Genomic DNA, 18,994 nt, shown 5'->3' on the forward strand with positions numbered 1-18,994 from the left:
CATCCTCCACTTTTGGGTCCAGCGAGGAGAATAGCAAGAGCTTTGAACCTCTCGTCCCGCGGGGTAGTGCAGCTATCACGCGGCCGGCCCGCCTTAGCGCCGCGCCTAAATCTGGGGCTCCTTCCGAACGATGCTCTAGTTTGCTGACCCACCTCGCCAGGCTCTGGCTAGGCAGATACCAGTCAGGCCACTCCGGAGAGCCTTGGTACTGCTCTGAATCTCGCAGGGTCACAGCACCCTTTTGGAGATTGAAGCGCCCGAGCCTCTCTCTTTGCCAAGTCAGCGCCCACCGTGGCCTAGGCCAGACACACTCTGGTCTCTGATACACCCACTCTGGGACCTCCAAAGAGAGGGCAAGGCCAGTTCTACCCCTTCCCCAGAAGGATTTGAGACTGAGCCCTTGACTCTGGGAACACTTCCTCCATGCCAGCAGCATGAAGATTGTCATGCCGAAGCCCTGGAGGCAAGACTTTTTCCGGGTGTTTTTCAAGGTTTGTTTGTCTTATCTATGCCAAAACGGGAAGAATTCTGCAGTTCTCCACTATTTTCACATATCCAGGTCCTAGGCCTTTTTCAAGACCCAGCCCAAAGAGTCTCCTACTCCAAGCTTTGCTTTCTCTCGTCCTAAGAGAGATGATCTCGGCTTCATCTGAACCTAGTGACACTTAGGCTTTCTGTCTTAGAGAATAGATCTACTTAGAGACTAAATCTGCTCAAGTGTAATCAAGATCTAAATCCTATCCCTATACCCGCTGCTGCACCCAGCCCAAGACCTTTTAAGTAGCAGATGTACTATAAACTTGTAAATGCAATATATAAAAATGAGTCAAGGGAGGAATGTTATCACTAAATCCTACTGCTCTAATTCAAAGGTTCTCCAAGTATGGTCCCTGAGCTGCAGAGCTTGTTAGACTTGCAAATTTATGTGCTCCACCCAGACCTGAATCAAAAGCTAGGAGTTGGGCCCAGTCTTCTGTTTTAACAAGCACTCCAGTTCCTACCGATACACGCGACATTTGAGAACCATTGCTTTAACTTAAACATGGAAAGCAATTTGCGGGGGAGGGGCAATGCCTCTCGTGTATTAATGACAAGAATGTGCTCTGTGGAAACTGCAAGTTCTTTTGAGTATAGAGACTGTCTTTGTTGTCTTTAAAACTCGATACACCACCAAAGTGTGTTGAAATTCTCTACAATTATTTCAGTCACAAGTTGTTGGGGTCCCTCGTAGCTCTTACTCTCAAGACATTCTGACTCATTGGGCTGGGGTGAGGCCTGGGAAGTAATGTTTGGAAAAGTTCCTCACTAAGAACCCATTTCCAACAGCCTCTGGGACACTAGTTTTGTGTGTTGGCTTGAAAAACAGATTGTTGAAAGTCTGATAACTAGATCAGCTATTTCCTAGCTAGGTGTTAGTGGTAGATTATTACAGTAGGGGTCCCAATGAATCATGCCATATGGTATCCACTCCCATCCACTCCCTTGTGTAGACCTGTCCCACACTGACTGTGGGCTTGGCCATGTGACTTTCATTAGCCAATTAGTGGGAGGTTGCAAACCTAATCTGATAAACGCTTGCTCGTTGCTGCTTGCTGTAACGAGTTTGCTGTGTGATTTGTGAATATTCAATTCTGCTCTAGAAAATAGGAGAAACTAAGATATAGACACAATTTGCTTATGGGACATTTTACACATAGGTATGTGTCGAACATAGATAAAAAGGATGGAACAAATGGAGATGCTACTTTAGATAGAAAGAAATAGACCGAATGAACTTGAAATATTCATAAAGCATGGATCTATACTGACAACTATGTACGGGATAATTTTAGGGGGATTTATTTCCAAAGGAACTATTTACAAAGGTGTGGGGAGCCACAAGAGATAGCGCAATAACTCAAGACTTAGTAGCAATTGCACTGTCAGTGACCTTAGGCCCAAAGGGTAAGTGGAGTGCATGAGGACCACAATCTAGAATGAGAATCAAGTAGAGCAGCAGTGACCTCCAGTTGGGGACACAGCCAGCTAGAGTAGACGGGCAAGGAGGAAGTCATGAGAATAAATACTCTGATATTTTCTCTCCCTCTCTCATTCATCTTCTCTACAGGTTCTCCCAACTAGAGACAAGCTCAACTGGAAGCCGGAGGGCTCATTCATAAACCCATTGATGTGGTTCATACAGGTGAGTTTCTCCAAACAGAGAGCAAGGAGGAGGGTAGAGAGTAGATCCAAATGGAAAATATCCAACACAATGAGAAAACCAAAAAAAATAAATATCCAATGAGAAAACCAAAAAAAATAAAATAGAAGAAATAGAAGGCATAATCCTATTATGCACCCAGAAGAAACTTCTAAAAGAATGGAAATGAAAATTGGAAATATGGAGATGAAGGGTTGGAAACTGCTTTTTAAAATATATATTTTGTAGAACAATTTGAATTTTATATAAATATGATTTTGGATTTGCAATGAGAAAGTTACTGATAACCTTTTGCCATGCAATTTCAGTTAAGTGCTGGGAGCAGAAGTCAGGTTATAGCGGGTTGAGAAAAGAAGCTGAAATTATTTCTGAAAGACAATCAAATGTTAATCAAATGTTTAGCTAATGCCTTTAATAGCTAGTCAGTTGGTTTAGATAGATCAGGGGTGTGCTGCATGTGATTCGTGTTTTAATGAGCTCCTCATACTTCTGCTTTGGGCCCACATGTATAGTCCATGTGTCCTGTGTGTTCACACACGGTTTGAGGATTGATAACATCTTTTTGTGCATTTAATTATTAAAATGATTCCTGGGTATTATTTCTTAACATGTCCCCAGAATATCCTCTTGCCCCCGATACCCATTCCTCCTGCCGTATTTCCTTTATATACCTCCCAAACTCAAAGTTTGAAACGTCTTTGATCTTCTCTTTCACATCCAACATGTCCTTGCCAAATGCTATACATTCTTCCCATTAACATTAAATCTTTTTAAATTTTATTTTCTCCTTCCATCCTAGCTGAGCCTGACAGCATTCAGCCATCAAGCTTTGTTGATTAGCACCATAGCAGGCTTTGTTGATCATCACTATGTTGATCATCTCTGTGCCTCTGAACTACATTTCCAGCAGCTCCCCTCATTAACTAATGGACCTCCTGATCTTATTGGAAACTGCTTTTCAACTGCATCTCTTATGACTTTCCCTCCCTGGAGCCAAACACGACTCCCTTCGTGTTCTCCAAGGCTTCCACTCTCCATGCCTGTGTTCTCATTATCTGCTCTGCTTGTAGCACTTTCTTTCTCTACATGTCCAGTCTTCAGGGCCCACCTCAAATGCCTTCTCATTCCTGAGGTGGCACTTGGAGATGCTTTCCATGAAGATACGAGCTCTTCTGAACCTTCTGCTCGTGTTCTAGTTCACGAGGCGCCTCACTTCTAAGTGACTGGAAGGAATCTTCCCTAGCTCGTTGTCGTTTTGCCTTAGCAGCTAGCATAGTATCCTGTGCATATATACACTCAATACATTTGTTGATTTTTTAAATTAAGTAGCCAACTAATAAATGTTCCTTTATTGAGATATAGTTGGCATACAAAAACACCCTGCACATAATTAATGTATATCATTTGGTAAGTTTGGATATATGTATACCCTGTGATGATACCATCACCAAAATCAAGGTAATAGATATATCCATCACTTTCAAAAATTTCCTTGTGTTGCTTTGTTCTCATTTTTGTTTTGCTAAGAACACAACGTGGGATCTACCTTCTTAACAAATTTTAAGCACATGATATCTTATTCTTAACTATTAGTACTTTCTTGTGTAACTGTTAAGAAAAAGATAGGAGGTGGAGAGACTGAAAGGTCCTATTAAAACTGAGAAGCCATAACCCAATGTTGTATCCACCACATAAACGAAGGTTAAGAACAAAGATATCAGAGTCAGATTAACCTGGGCTGAAATCTTGCCTCTGCCCCAATTAATCTCTTCAAGCATTTTTTCCCTCAATTTCCTTCATTGCAAAATTCAGACAGTAATGTACCTACCTCTCAAAGCAGCTTATATACTTAAGCAAGATAATGTACATGAAGAGTTTTACAGAATGCCTGGAATATATCATATACACTTAGTAAGTGACAGCACCTTTTTTATTATGAGTGTTGAGAGCTGTTTTAAGCGGTGGCCAAGAGCACCCACTAGGTTTCGAATCAGAGCTAGAGAGTTCTTATTAAAAAAATGTTGAAGGAACATTCATTTTACTAGGCCAGCATTACACTTATACCAAAGCAAGATAATGACATTACGAGAAAAGAAAATTACAGACAAATATCCTCAATGAACACGAGTGTAAAAATCCTCAGCAAATACTAGTAAACCAAATTTAACAGCACATTGAAAGGATCATACACCATGATCGAGTGGGATTTATCCTTGAGAATCAAAGATGGTTCAACATGTACAAATGAATAAACATGATATGCCACAGTAACAGAATGAAGGATAAAAACCACAGTCTCAATAGATTAAGAAAAAGCATTTGACAAAATTCAACATCTTCTCATAATAAAAAAAATAGAGGTGCCTCAAAAAATTAAAAATAGAACTACCATGTGATCTAGCAATCTCACTTCTGGGTATGCATTTAAATAAAATGAAATTAGTATCTGAGAGAAATATGTCCACTCCATGTTCATTGGAACAGTATTCACAATGGCCAAGGTATTCACAAACAACATAAGTGTCCATTGACATAAATGGATAAAGAAAATGTGGTATATTGTTAAAGTAAAATAAAATGGAAGACAAAGCCATTTAGACCACGTAAACAAAATTTAATCTAACTTACTTCATGAATGTAAGCAGAGCTTAAGTTATTTCTCCCTCCATCAGTTGTTATAAATGGTTAGGCCTGCTGATGAGTTTCATAAAATAACTAACCATTCAGTATTCACCATGTGGAAGACACTGTGCTAAGTACTTTGCCTACTTCATTTCCTTTAAACCTCAGCCTTGGAAAGTAGCTTTTATTATCTCCAGTTTATAGACAATAATAATGATGATGATTGGAACTTACTGTACCTGTGCTAAAGCTTTAGTATAGATTGCTCCTTTTTATCTTCGGTAATAGCCCTATTAGGTCAGAACTATTTTTAATACTCATTTGTCAGATGGGAAACTATTGATATAGTTCCTACAGGTTAAGTAAGTTGCCCAAGGTCACATAGCTAACAAATGATGGACAGGATTCAAACCTCTGGTCTCTATCACTCCAGAGTTCAGGCTTTTCCCCCTGAAAGGCCTAGCGAGGTTCAGGCACAGACACGTTGAACTTAGAGCTGAGAGACGATGAGTCACTGTGACCTTGTCTTTGTGTGAGTGTCCAGGTTTCTTAAAATCAAGTCTATTTTTCCTCTCGATAGTTTCAGTGGCAACTTCCCTCAATAAATTACCTGTTGACTCACTAGCTTCATATTTAATGACTTTAGTAACCTCCAGTTTGAATTTTCCCTTATCATTACCCTTTTTAACTCTCCCTAATGATTTCTTCATGTAGTGTCCCTGAGGCATTGGAAAATATACCATTTTGTTGGTAGTTACAAAATAGTCATGGGGATATAAAGTATAGCATAAAGAATATAGTCAATAATAGTGTAATAACTATGTAGGGTATCAGATGGGTACTAGATTTATTGGGGTGATCACTTGGTAAGGTATATAAATGTCTAATCACTATGTTGTATGTACACTTGAAACTAATATTATTGGTCAACTCTAATTGAAAAAGAAAAAATTATTTTAAAAATGTATCATTAGAGGAAAAATTACATTAGATAATACACTAAAGACAGGGTCCCTAAGGCCTATCCCAAGCCCAAATGTGATATTAGGATTAAAGTGTTTTAGTCTTTTCACTTATGACTACCCAAAACACATCTGATGACCCTTGCACAGTGGGGAACACATGTTTCTCAAGCCTACTCTGGTTGGGCAGTTTGGATGACAGAAGGGATAGTGAAGCCCATGGGTGGTACAGGTGCTCATGAGTTTTGATGACCTCTGCTAGGACTGCTTAGCTTTGTGTGCCTCGAGGCAAGTTACTTAATGTTTCTGAGTTTTGTTTCCTTCTGTTCACCTAAAAATAAAAGGCCAAGTAAGAGGCAACAAGCCTTTATTAGATATCTAAAAGAATAGCTATTCAGGAAGCACTGATTCAGGCTGAAACCCAAATGGTGTTCGATTAGGAGGCTAAGACAAGGAGTATTTATGAGAAAGGAAAGGGGACTGATTACATCAACAGCAGGTAGGAATCTATGTGGGTGTTAATAACCCAAGAAAGAAATTGGTGTAGGTGCAGATAAGCTAACGTAGTGGTGCTAATTCTGAAGAATGCCTTTAATTTTCAGTCCTATAGTCATGATGTCTGCTTTCGTATTATCTTTGTAAATGGGTATTTGGAATGCAATGCTGCTTTAAGCCCAGTCTCAAGGTTATTTTGCCCAGTTGTAACATTCCAGAGTTTTGAGGACTAAGACATGCCAAGCAGTTCCTATAGGATAGCAACTCTGACTCCATTTTAAAGTGGCTCCGTTTAGGAAATGCCCTTTGAATTGCTAGATGTGATGTTGCCTGATTTGTGAATCATTTAATAAAGCCAATTAGATGTCCAAATTTAAAAATAAAGTGGCCTGTTTATATTATTTTTACACTCCCTTTTAAAATCTGGAATCAACATCTACCTTGCAGCGTAGTTGAGATGACAGATAAGGAAAGGTCCTCTTTTTACCCTTCTTGCTCACTTCCTCTTTCAATGTTTTCTGTCTCATTCAACAGCATTTTTACCATTAACCCAGTTGCTCAAACCAGAAACAGGGGGATCTTCACGATTTCTCCCGCTCTACTTTGCGCTGCCCCAAAGCCCAGAGAGTCCTCACTCAGGTCCACTTTCCTTTTCACTGCCACTTTTCTGTTCTAGTCGATCATCTCCCACCTGGAATACAAGTCTCCCACCTGGTCTCCCAGCACAAGGAAGCAAAACAGCTGCCACATTTATTGATAAAATGCACATTTAAGTGTCTCATTTACTTCCTCAAAACTCATCAACAACTTCCCGTTGCTTTTCAGTAAGGTACACAGTCTTGGCCAGGACTCACAGGGCCTGTATTGCCTGGCCCGGCTGCCTCTCCAGCTTCACCTTGACCCCTCTAAGCTCCAAGCAACTGGTCTTTTGTCCCTTCTGGAACCCTCCAAGCTCCATCCTTCCTTAGACACCCTCATATAACCTTCAAATTCTGCCTGGAACCTTCTCAGGCCACATTTTAGCTTCTTCACCCCAGTTCATTTCTACCCATCCTCCAGGTCTCAACTGAAGCATCGATCACTTTCTCAAGATTTCCCTCAAATTCCCTTCTTCAAAGCAGAATACATCCCCTGCCAGATGCTCCCATCACACACCCACACACACCTCCTACACACTCCTCTCATCACTTTTAATTTTATGATTAGCATCTTATTCCCAGCTATATGTATTCTTTCTAAAGGCAAAACCTACATCCGTTTTGTTCACCTTTGGGTCTCTGGTGCCTATCAGTACATACTAGGTGCACAATAAATGCTTGTTAAGTTAATAAAAAGTAAGAGTAAGTCTAAGCATATCATGAATTAAAAATAGACAATAAAAATAAAAGAAGTTTACTTTCTTATTAAAGCCACATATAAACTAATAAACTCAATAGAAAAGAGCACAGGCTCCATGATGGTAGGGACATTCTCTGTCTCATTCACCACTGTATCTCTTAGGTTTGCACCATAAGCACTTATTAGATGCTCATTAAATGTTTGATTAAGCCATCAGCCAGGTTTAATAATGGTTCAAACCAAGCGCTCCTATCACCACCAACAAACATCCTGAGCATCTCAAACTCAGATTTTTCATGTAAATAAGTGGGTGAATTTTTTTATAAAAAAGAAAACACTACCCTAAGAATCTTCAGAGAGGAACACAGGTAAATCAATTTCTTGTTATTAAAAAAGATTAGACTAAACGAACCCAAAGGCCCCATAAGTTATAAAATTCGGATTCCAGGCTTATATGTTATGCATTTGGAATAGCAGCTGTATGAGCTTACTGACAAGTATTTGGGTTCATGGGACACAGGTGCAATTGACACCCCAATTTAGTATTAACTTTTGTCAGGGCATTATTAGCAAGGAAGGACTCTGCACTAATTGGTTTTAAAGCTTGATGACTACTGCATTCTTGTTAATAGGTCATCTGGTAGCTTAGGAACAATTTTTCAAAGAGACTCGAAAGGAGGCTCTAAATTCTCCCTCAGCAGTACCAGCTTAAGATGTCAAGGCCAAGTACTGGAATAGAAAGAACACTGGTTCTGGAGCCAGAATTGGGACAAGTCCTAGCTCTACATAGCTACACTGTTCGTATGGCCTTAGAAACATTGTCTACCTCCTATGAGATTTCATTGTTTTTCATTTGTAAGTAAAACCGTACCAGGTAATCTCTAAAATCTCTTCGAGTTCTGAAGATTCATGATTCTAAGAAACTGTAAAAGCTTATAAACATGCACATGTTATTCTGGTACTTTAAAATTTCCTGTGCTTCCCATTGTCCTCAACAGAAAATTCAGACTCCTCGTACTGGTCTATATCTCTTGTACCATCTAGTGGCTGCCGACTTCTTCACCTGCTCTCAACCCCTACCACTTCCTGTTCTTAGGCTGCGCCCGGCATGTCACTGCACCAGGATGGAGCATGCATGTATTATTCCCACTAGCTGAGATATTCTGCCCCCAGGTCTTTACATTGCTGGCTCCTTCTGGGGTGGGGGTGGGGTGGGAAACCCTTATGATTATGAATTTCTTAATGAATTTCAAAATAATAATCATATGACATTATGACATTTTCCAGACCTGACCAGTGTTGTTAAATCTTAATTGTAGCTACTGCTAAAAATATCTAAGACCAGTTGCTTAATCTGACTTTGACCTTGAAATATTTAAATACTGAGAGTGTGTTTGGAAGCCTTGTTCCAGTTTTGACTAGTATTTTCTGAATAACTTTGGGTAAAGAATTTATCGTTTCTGTTTATAGCATTGCTGTCTTCCTTTTAAGTAAACTTTGGTGCATAAGTTCAAATATAATTTATAATTGAGATGATGATTAAGGCAAGAATAAAGTGATAGGTATTATTCCAGAAAGAAGGCACAAAAAATATTAACTTAATGATTCAATTGTACTTAATGAGCCTCATATTCTGCCAGTAACTGAAGTCCCTTGTTGTTAATTAGGCACCTTTGAAATCATTACTCTCGGGGTCGACAGGCTATCAGGAAGGCATGACATTGGGTAGGCATGTTTTCTAGGCCTCCAAGGTCAGTGCATTAAAAATCAATAAGTACATATCAAATTCCTACTTTTCTATCAATTCCTTGAGGGCTGAGATCGTGTATATTTTATTCCTTCCATTTGTAGATCACACATTATCTGGAACATGTTAAGTTCTGTGGCATATCTTGAAAAATTTTAAAGCAGGATAAGAAAACCCCTCATTTAGCTTTATTATAAAATCCTATGAGTAGCTGAAACAAGAGCATTTTCTTGCTGAGAATCGTTGCTCTATAAAATATTGACTTAGGTGATCTACGCCAAGAAATCTAAGACCTATTCGATTCACACACGTGCAGTTCAAGTAATTCCCTTTCTAAGAGGCAATGCTGAATATAATAAATGGATGTCACTGTGGTGTAAATAAATGAAGGATTTTAATTGTTAATATCAGTGCAAAACATATTCTAATTTGTTTTGAAAGTATCTTATTTAGAGACATTAGCCCCAAGGAGCTTCACCAGAAAGTCCTCCTGGACCTTCCTATGAGAGGCTAGCAAATCCTGGCAGACACTGAACACATATTGCTATTTATGTAAGTTGTTGGTACTCAGGGGAGAAAAAAGCAGTAAACAACAGGGGAGGGTCAGTTTTCTCTGAATCCTTTCCCAGTGTAACCATGTGAGAAGAGAGGTGCAAGTCTGTGACCTGGATCTCTGAGCGCTGGATGGCTCAACTGAAATCCTAGGAACAGACTTGGGCATCTGACTTTGTCACCTGTTGGTCAACATCTTCCATGGTTCCCTATTATCTCCTGGAGTAAGTCCCAAGGCCTGCACTGCCCACAGGCCTTTCAGGATCAGACTCACGGCCATCTGGCAACCTGTCCCTGAGCACCCCCTAGTGGTACTTTCGGTGCCAGCACTACCAAAGTCGATTTGGTTGCCCATTTAATCAATCACCTACTCTCTCACCCTCTCCTGCTTATGCACATCTTGTTCCTTCTGTTGGGAAGACCATGTGGCAAGTGAACCTGGTCTCTAAACACACTCATCCTATAAGGAATTCAGCCTACCTCACTGCCTTAAAGAAACATCCCTCAGTTTATGGGTTGTCCTCTCTACCCCCTTTATAACATTAGAGATTCAGTAATTATTCCAGTAAGGATGAGCTACATAATTTGTGCGGCTCAGTGAAAAATGAAAATGAGGCATCCCTTGTACAAAAGTTGTTAAGAATTTCAAGACAGCAAAGTGTGAAACCAAACACAGATCCCTTCTAAACCCCAGGCCATGTGCGACTGCACAGGTTCCACACACCCATGGAGCCGGCGCTCGACCTGAGTGTGTGTCTGCTAAGGACGTTGGAGACAGAACCTCATCTGCAATCCACATATTGCCAGGCTTAGGTCAGTGCCCCCCATGCATAGGCACGCAAAATGACAGTTGAGCAAATGCACACACGAACGAGTGAGCAATGTTAAAGATAGCTTTTATTTTATAGAAGATTGTATGTTTCCATTTTTATGGCGGGATAATATTCTTGTGTATGTGTGTGTGCATCACATTTCCTTTATCCATTCATCTGTTGATGAACACTTGGGTTGTTTTTATGTCTTGGTTATTCTGAATAATGCAGCAATGGACGCGGGACTGCAAGTGTGTCTTCGAGATAGTGATTTCATTTCCTTTAGATATTTAACAAGATGTGGGATTGCTGGGTCATATGGTACTTTTATTTTTTGGTTTTTTTGAAGCACCTCCATATCGTTTTCCATAGTGGCTGTCCTAAGTTACAATCCTACCAACAATGCACCAGGGTTCCCTTTTCTCCAAACTTTGCCAGCATTTGTTATCTCTTGTCTTTATTTATAATAGACATCCTAAAAGGTGAAGCGATACCTTGTTGTGGTTTTGATTTGCATTTCCCTGATGATTGGTGATGTTGAGCATCTTTTCATATACCTGTTGGCCATTTGGATGTCTTCTTTAAAAAAAATGTCTCTTTGGATCCTTCACTTTTTTTTTTCCCCCTTTCTAGTTGTAAGAATTTCTTACACATTTTGGATATTAACTCCTCTTCAGATATATAGTTTGCAAATACTTTCTCGTGTTCCATAGATCGCCTTTTCATTTTGTTGATTGTTTCCTTTGCTGTGCAGAAGCTTTTTAATTTGATATGGTCTCATTTTTGTTGCCTGTGCTTTTGGTATTATATCCAAAAAATCAGTACAAGGACCAATGTCAATGTCCTTTTCTCCCTATATTTTTTTCTAGGAGTTTTACAATTTTGGGTCTTAAGACAGACTTAAGACATTTAGGTCTTTAATCCACTTTGAGTTGATTTTGTGTATGATGTAACATAAGGGTTCGATTTCATTCTTTTGCATGTGGATATCCAGTTTTCCCAACACCATTTATTGACGAGACTATCCTTTCCTCATTGTATATTCTTGGTGCCTTTGTTGAAAATTAGGTGACCGTATATGTGTGGATTTAAGGTTTTGTTAATGGATTCTCTGTAAAAGAAAGAGAAGAGTGTTGGCTAAGTAATAAGTTAACATTTATTCGACAGTAAAATAGGGAGCTGCCGGACCTTTTCCTGCTCTGCAGGTGTTGGGCTGGGTGCCTTGGTCCCTCCCGGGCCCAGATGCCTGTATCATAGGAAGTAGATGTGGAAAGTTTTCCATTAGAAGGTCCGAGCTTGTGTGGGTCCCCACACTGTCCTGACGTACCCTTTGCCACCTCTTCCACTCATTTCCCCAGGCTAGCCCTGGAAACCGGTGCCAGTAAAACACCTGAGCACTCTCCTCCAGGCGCAGGTACCAGACGCTGCAGTCCTTTGATCGCTCACTTGTGCAACTTGTAGAGTGTTTATTCACAGGGAGCTTATGGCTCTCTTCCCCTCCCTCAGGATTCATTCTCCTGAGAAGGGCTGCCGAGTGGACCCACTTTGCTGCTCCAGCATCGCCAACACCCCTTGTTGTCTCTTCTCCTGACGTCAGCAGGCTCTTTAGGAAGTGTTACAACACTCTGGTGCATTCAGGTTGTATCCTCGGATTCCCCTTGAGTGCCCCCTCTCATGAGCTGAGTCTCCCTACCCCAACATATGCCAGTCGGCAGAATGGAGCAGGAGATTCCTGCCCAGTGTTGGGTCTAAGGACAATGGGAGGTTAGTGTAACCCAGAGAGCTCTAAACTGTATTTATGTATTTATGATTTTTGAAAAAGTTATAATACCAATATATTATGTACTTTATTATGTTCTATACATATACAGATATAGAAATTAAAAATATGAGATACGAAAAAAAATGAGTCAAAAGACAAAAAATTTAGTTTCTTCTCCTCACCCACTAGGACCATCTTGTGTACTTGTGGGGTGCACTGCATCACTTTGGAGACCTGTGAAAACCTATGTTGTCAAAGCACACTTCAGAGCAGCATGGGGTAGTGGTTAAAATGTAGGCTGAAGAGTCACCTAGCCTGGATGTGAGCCTTGTCTCCACCGACTCCTAGGTGGATGACAACCTTCTTTTCTTTAAAACATGGATAATAATAGTACACACCTCAAAGAGTTCTTGGAAAATTAGTTAATATAAAACATTAAAATCAGTGTTCGGCACATGGTAAGCACTGGATAAATGTTAATTATTATTTTCCTTAGTGCTACTGTTAAAAATAATTTAAAATCTTTTTTTTTTTTTACATTATAAAAAAATAACAAAACAACAACAAAAACAATAAAACCCAGATAGGAGGAAAAGAAAAAAAAAGGCTGGAAGGACTTCCTAAGAAAGATGATCCCCAAATCTGAATTCGCATTGGTTCTAGGGGCTTCTTTTGCCTACAGCCTGGAGGACTGTTGCTTAATGGCTGACATTTGCGTACCCTCCCTTATGTGTCTTCCATTACCTCATAACCTAAATGTAAAACCAACCCACTTCTCAGCCTCCCTGGCAGTCAGGGATGGCACAGGACCCTGTCTATCTCAGAGGGGTCCTCCGAAGTCCTTGGGAAGGGCACGTCTTGTTTCTCTTTGCTCTGCCCTAGTCCTCCTGCCTCAATATGCTCACAGAGCCTAGAAGTGAGGAGCCATCTTGACACACAAGGCTAAAGGGTCACGTGAAGGCTGCCAAGGAGACTGGGTTACTGAGGATTTTCCTGAACTGCTATACCAGCCCTGGACTTTCTCATATTGAAAAATATATACCTCCCCTCCCACTGTTCAGCTGCTGTTTGTTGGGGCTTCCATTACTTTTTGCCAGACACACTCACGCATCTGGATTAGCCATGTCAGTAAGGACCGTCTAACAGAGATGAATGAAGAAAAGCCAGTGGAGGGGAGGACCTTTGAGGAGCCCTCGATATCCACCTCCAAGAACGCTTCCTCCAAAGCTTCCACTGCTTTGGTGCTGGTTATTGCTGCCATCTAGTGGCAACATTTTGGAACTAAAACACTCTGGCCATGAACTTTTTTTTGCAGCTCTTTTTTCCTTCCATCTCTCATTCATTCACTCGTGTGTTCATTCTACAAATAGTTTATGAGGACCTACTATGTGTGGCAGGCCCTCACTTACACACTTGGGGGAAGACAACCATTAATAAAACTTGAAAATGAAAAAACTATGACGAGAAAGGTCTCTAAGAGAAGAAGATGGATGGATGAGAATCGTGGATAGGGATTTGATTTATGGAGGAGACGGTAGAAGGTTAGAGAAGGTTTTCCTGGGGACATTCTGATTGGCCCGAGATCTCAAGAATAACCAGATAAGAAGAGAGTTTTCTGGGAAGTTATGAAAGTAAGCTGCAGCAAGGAGAGGGAGGGAGTATGTTGTGGGAATAAAATAAGGTTATATGTTAGATTAGTACTTGATACTAGACATTCTAGTTTCTGAATTGAAACCATGGTTGTGAATTATAGGGACCATAGGATTATTTTACCTTGAGCACGAGCTGCAAAGATATCAGCTAACAGCCATCTATACAACACTCACCCCGACAATAGCAGAATACACATCCTTCTCAAGTGCCCATGGAACAGTCTCCCTGATAGACCACATGCTCAGTCATAAAACAAGCCTTGATACATTTAAAAGGATTGAAATCAAAGTGTGTTCTCTGACCACTGTGGAAGGAAATTAGGAATCAACTACAAGGACATTTGGGGAATTTCAAGTATGTAGAAATTAAACATCTCACTCCTAAATAACCAATGGGTCACCTAGAAAAGCTATAGATGGCTTGTCTTCATGCACGAGCAGGAAAAGGACTGCCGTGGTGGCAGTGGGCGAAATAAAGACCCTTTCTGATTGTAACCCGTGAGTTTCGAGGATTCATTTTACTGCTTAGATTTAAAACACTACAAATCAATAAGTAAAAATACAGCATCACCTTGTAAAAATAAGTCACGTTAGGATTTTACTGTAGAACATAAAAAAGATTCAGTAAAACTATTAATAAATTAAAGTGAGAACTTTTCATATGATATTTTATCAAAACTCACTATTTTCATTTTTATAAATGTAAATACTACAAAGTCTCAAGTTCTAGACATCATAATATTAATTATTCAAAGCCAGTGTACAATAATAGCATATTCAAATATGATGTTTTTTAATGTAGCTTTTATATAACAAAATAAGCATATAAAAAGTCGTTATTGTCTTGATCATAATTCAAATACACTGATGTAAAATAAAGGGAGTGAAATAATAGTATGTTGTCAGTGAAAGAGACAAAGGTGGAAAGTCCACTCAGGAAGCTGTAAGAACAGTCGGAGACGAGGTTTAGGGCATTGTCACTGGGTCAGAGAGAAGGGATTCTCTGGGGAACTATGCAACAGGTAAAGTCCATTAAAGATGGAAGTGGCTCTGGGTGAGCTCCGAGGATAATGGAGAGGCATAAGTAAAGGAAAAGCCCCAGACTTCTGACAAGCATCTAAGAGATCGACAGGCATTTCATGAGCTAAAGAGGAGTAGGGAGATCAAAAGGGTACCTTTTTTTGCAAGCGTTGAGTTTGTCATGCCTGGGAAGCATCAAATATTATTGCAAGATGTCAGACTGATTTTGCAATGGAAGGTAACCTGGAGGAAAAGTACCATTTTGTTAAGATATGACTTCTCTCATCTCCCACTACAAATAAAACTAAAGGTAGTTCCCAATTGTCTGGGACCTAAAAAACAATTTCCTTGCCACATCATAGATTTTATAAAGATTTTTCTAACATAAACATATGCAATTTATAACTAGAGAAAAGTATACAAAAGAAAATGGAATCACTGTGAATCACTGCTCACGTTTTAGAGCTTGCCCCCATAAACTTATTTAAATACATAAATAAAATACATGCCACTATCTAAGGCATAATTTGTACATTTTGCAATTTAATACTGCGTAAGGAGTAACCGCTCATGTCATCAAAATTTCTTCTGATCATCATAATAATTGTATATTTCCACCTAAAGGATGTACCATAATTTGATCTTTCATCTATAGGTTTAAGTAAAGCAGTAAGAAGATTTTCATTTCAATCTTTGTCTGAATTTCTGATCATTTCTACATTCATGGAATGAAGTGTTGCTTGAATGGGTATGAACATGTTCAAGTTTCTCAGTGTTCAGTCATTTTCGTAATAATGATAGTATTTGCTGAGAATAACTTTTGACCAGGAACTGTACAAGATGGTGGGAACATGGCAGCAAACGGAAAAGGAACGTTCTGTATCTAAGAGAAGATTAGGTACTACTGGAAGAGACAGACATTTAAGAGTAAAAAAATAAATAGCAAACAAGGGCTAAAGAAAAAAAAATAACTGTGTTAATAGAAGTAACAGTGGAAGGAAGAGAGTGACACTTTCAGCAAGTGTTAAATGAAGGTCCCACAGGAAGATGACCTTAAGACAAATCCTCAGCCATTGCATCATCTAGAGAGAGAGATTTTCAGAAAAGGGAACAGTAAGTACAAAGGTAAAAGCACAAGAAAAGACGTGGCCTATTTTAGAAATGAAAGGAGACTGGTGTCCCTGCAGTGTGTTTAGCCTGGGGAACAGTTCCATCTCAGGGTGAGATCTAGGAGCCAGATTATGCATAGTGTGGTGGCTCAGGACAAGGAGCTTATTCTTCGAACAACAGGTACGCAGGGACTGTTTTCCAGTAGGGAGAGATAGGCTCAGAAACTATGTTTTGAAAACTCCCATTTTGGTTGCTATGTGGAGAATAACAAAGAAGGTAAGAGTCCTAATGGAGAGACCAGAGAGGAGGCAGCTGCTGTAATCTATATGCCAGGTGTATTTGGAGTATATAAAGACATGGCAGCTAACTAGTTATAGGAGGTTGAGGACAAGGAAGCAGAGAGAGAAGTGATTGAAGATACTTTCTAAACTGTGTGCTTGAGTAAATGGGCGGATGCTGGATAATATGGTACTATTAAATATAGGGGCAGTGGCGAAAAGAAATCTGTTTTAGACATATTACGTGTGAGATACCTATTAGACAACAGGTCGAGATATCGAAGACACAAATGGTATTGGGATTGGGAGTGGGAAATATGGCATGGTGAGAAATACAGGGACTATCTGTAGGAATGAAGAGTCAAGAGAGAGGATGGTTAACGGTGGTAAGTGGCAGCATGTTTATATGCTGACGGGAATAATTCAGGAGAGAGAGGAAGAGAGAAATTGAAAATTCAGGACATGAGGATTACTGAAAAACTCGACTCCTGAGAGAACTCTGGGAGACAATATAGAACATGCCTCAGGGGTATTCCAACTAAGGTGTTCGGAAGCTGGGAAAATTATTCACTGACTGATGTCATTCAGTTGGAGGGATGTTCTCGGGAGAGTGAGCATTAATTCCCCAGCATTCCTTGGCTGCCCTGGACATGGACTAAAACCATTCTAATGAGCAGAGAAAGCCATCAGGCAAAGACTCCTAAGTGCTTGCCATTGGGTTGACATGCCCAGCAATGGTGACTCTCAAAGGTATAAAGGGCACCAAAAGGGTCTTCTTCTCTGTCCTGGTTGATGTTTTCTCCATGGACTCTGAGTCTTAAACGTGGAGACAAAACCAAAAACAACAAATCTAAGTGATAATAGGTATGAAGAAACGAGAATGTTTTAGTCATAGCCTGTGCCTTGCATACAGAGAGACCTGAATTGGGCACTTCGATTAATGATAACCTCTCTGGATCTCAATGCCGTTGGTGGTCACACAGGGCAGTCACAAACCCAGAATCTGCAGCTGAAGAAAACAACTTTGAGCCATATTCCCTGGCCAATAAGGAACAATAAGTGAACAGAACCATATCAGGGGAGATAACCAGGCCCAAGGAGTTTCTAAAGTTGCGCATGCCATTAGCTAAAAGAGCTGTCCTATAGTTAACTTTTCTTTACTATTTAAGATGCTAATGAGACGAGCGATGCAAGAAGTAGCATATAGGTGAGCTAGTATAGGAATAAAAGAGAAACTTTATTTTAAAACCAGTCTCTGTCTTGTCTATAAGGTCAGGAATGCACAGGGAATACCCAAGACACTCATTAACTGCTCGCTGCCCGCATCCTAAATGTACATAACTAAGAAGGGAGGAGAACACAATGCAATCAGCAGACCTTATAAAAATAACCAACATGCCCCATTCTCATAAAAGTAATCATCGTTTGTGAGAAAAACCAGAGATTGTAAAATTCCTGCGTAAGTTTTTTTTTTACGGAACTTGAAAGAAGACCCTGTCATGAGACAAGATTCAGCAGAGATCTGCTGACTATGTGATGGAGGCGGTATTCGCTGACCACAGCGGTAACGATGCGAGGCAGTCCACCAGCTTCCGCTCCCTAGTCCTCTCTCCCTCCCTGAATAACCCACAAAAGCTCCTCCCACAATCCTATCTGGAAACCAGCCAGCTCCTTTCTTCTTGCTGGTTCCCTGTCTATCTCTCAATAAAGTGTTGCTTGCCGAACTTCATTGGGACCTAAGAACGTGACATTAGTCGGTTCCAACAGTTCCAACAACATTCTAATCTGTGGAATGGTGGGAGGTAAGCAAAAAGGATTGGGCTTCTTTACAATTCTTATTTTCAATTATTTGAAGTTCTCGGTAGGGGAATTCTCCTTGGTCCTCATTAGATATGCCAAAGCATTTCAACAGGTATTTAATATCTGCCAATTCACCTGGTTACATTACAAGTTGAGTATCTCGAGTATCTACTAGTCGCCGTCAAAGCATTTTATATCTCTCTAAACACTACAGCAATCATCTGGGGAAGTTAACAGAATTCGCATTTTATAGGTGCGGATTCTGGTTCGGAGAGGTGACATGATTTATCCGAACTCAGATACTGCTAACTTCCAACCACTTGTTTCTCATCGTGCGGGACAGTGAGATGATGACGACCATCTTTGCAAAGAAAAGGAGTGAGGAAGCGATAGCTGAGCTGCTTCCTCACTCAGCAAATACGGCAGCTGCGGATGCTGACCTGAGACTAGGGGAAGCCGTTCCCCAAATTCGGCCCATCATTCCAGGTTCTCTTCTCTCTTCGGTTTCATGAGCAGCACTGGAGAGAGTGCATGAGGGTTCTCGAAGATACAGACTAATTTAAAGTTTTTAGGCCCACACAATTGATTTTCATTACTAATTTCCTAAGCCGGTAACAGTCCGCGACAATAAAGGCGGCCCCGGC

General features: G+C 40.3%; 1 long non-coding RNA gene across 1 annotated transcript; it reads right to left on the minus strand.

Moving 5' to 3' along the window:
- Positions 1–11,447: 11,447 nt before the first annotated feature.
- LOC118612013 lies at positions 11,448–18,992 on the minus strand. The gene is made up of 3 exons (XR_004954654.1): positions 18,791–18,992; positions 15,318–15,405; positions 11,448–11,839 (listed from the first exon to the last, which is right to left on the minus strand). It is a non-coding gene; the product is annotated as an uncharacterized LOC118612013 (long non-coding RNA).
- Positions 18,993–18,994: the final 2 nt, after the last annotated feature.

The sequence above is a fragment of the Rousettus aegyptiacus genome, unplaced genomic scaffold, assembly GCF_014176215.1.
Source record: "Rousettus aegyptiacus isolate mRouAeg1 unplaced genomic scaffold, mRouAeg1.p scaffold_m13_p_15, whole genome shotgun sequence".
Taxonomy (NCBI): domain Eukaryota; kingdom Metazoa; phylum Chordata; class Mammalia; order Chiroptera; family Pteropodidae; genus Rousettus; species Rousettus aegyptiacus.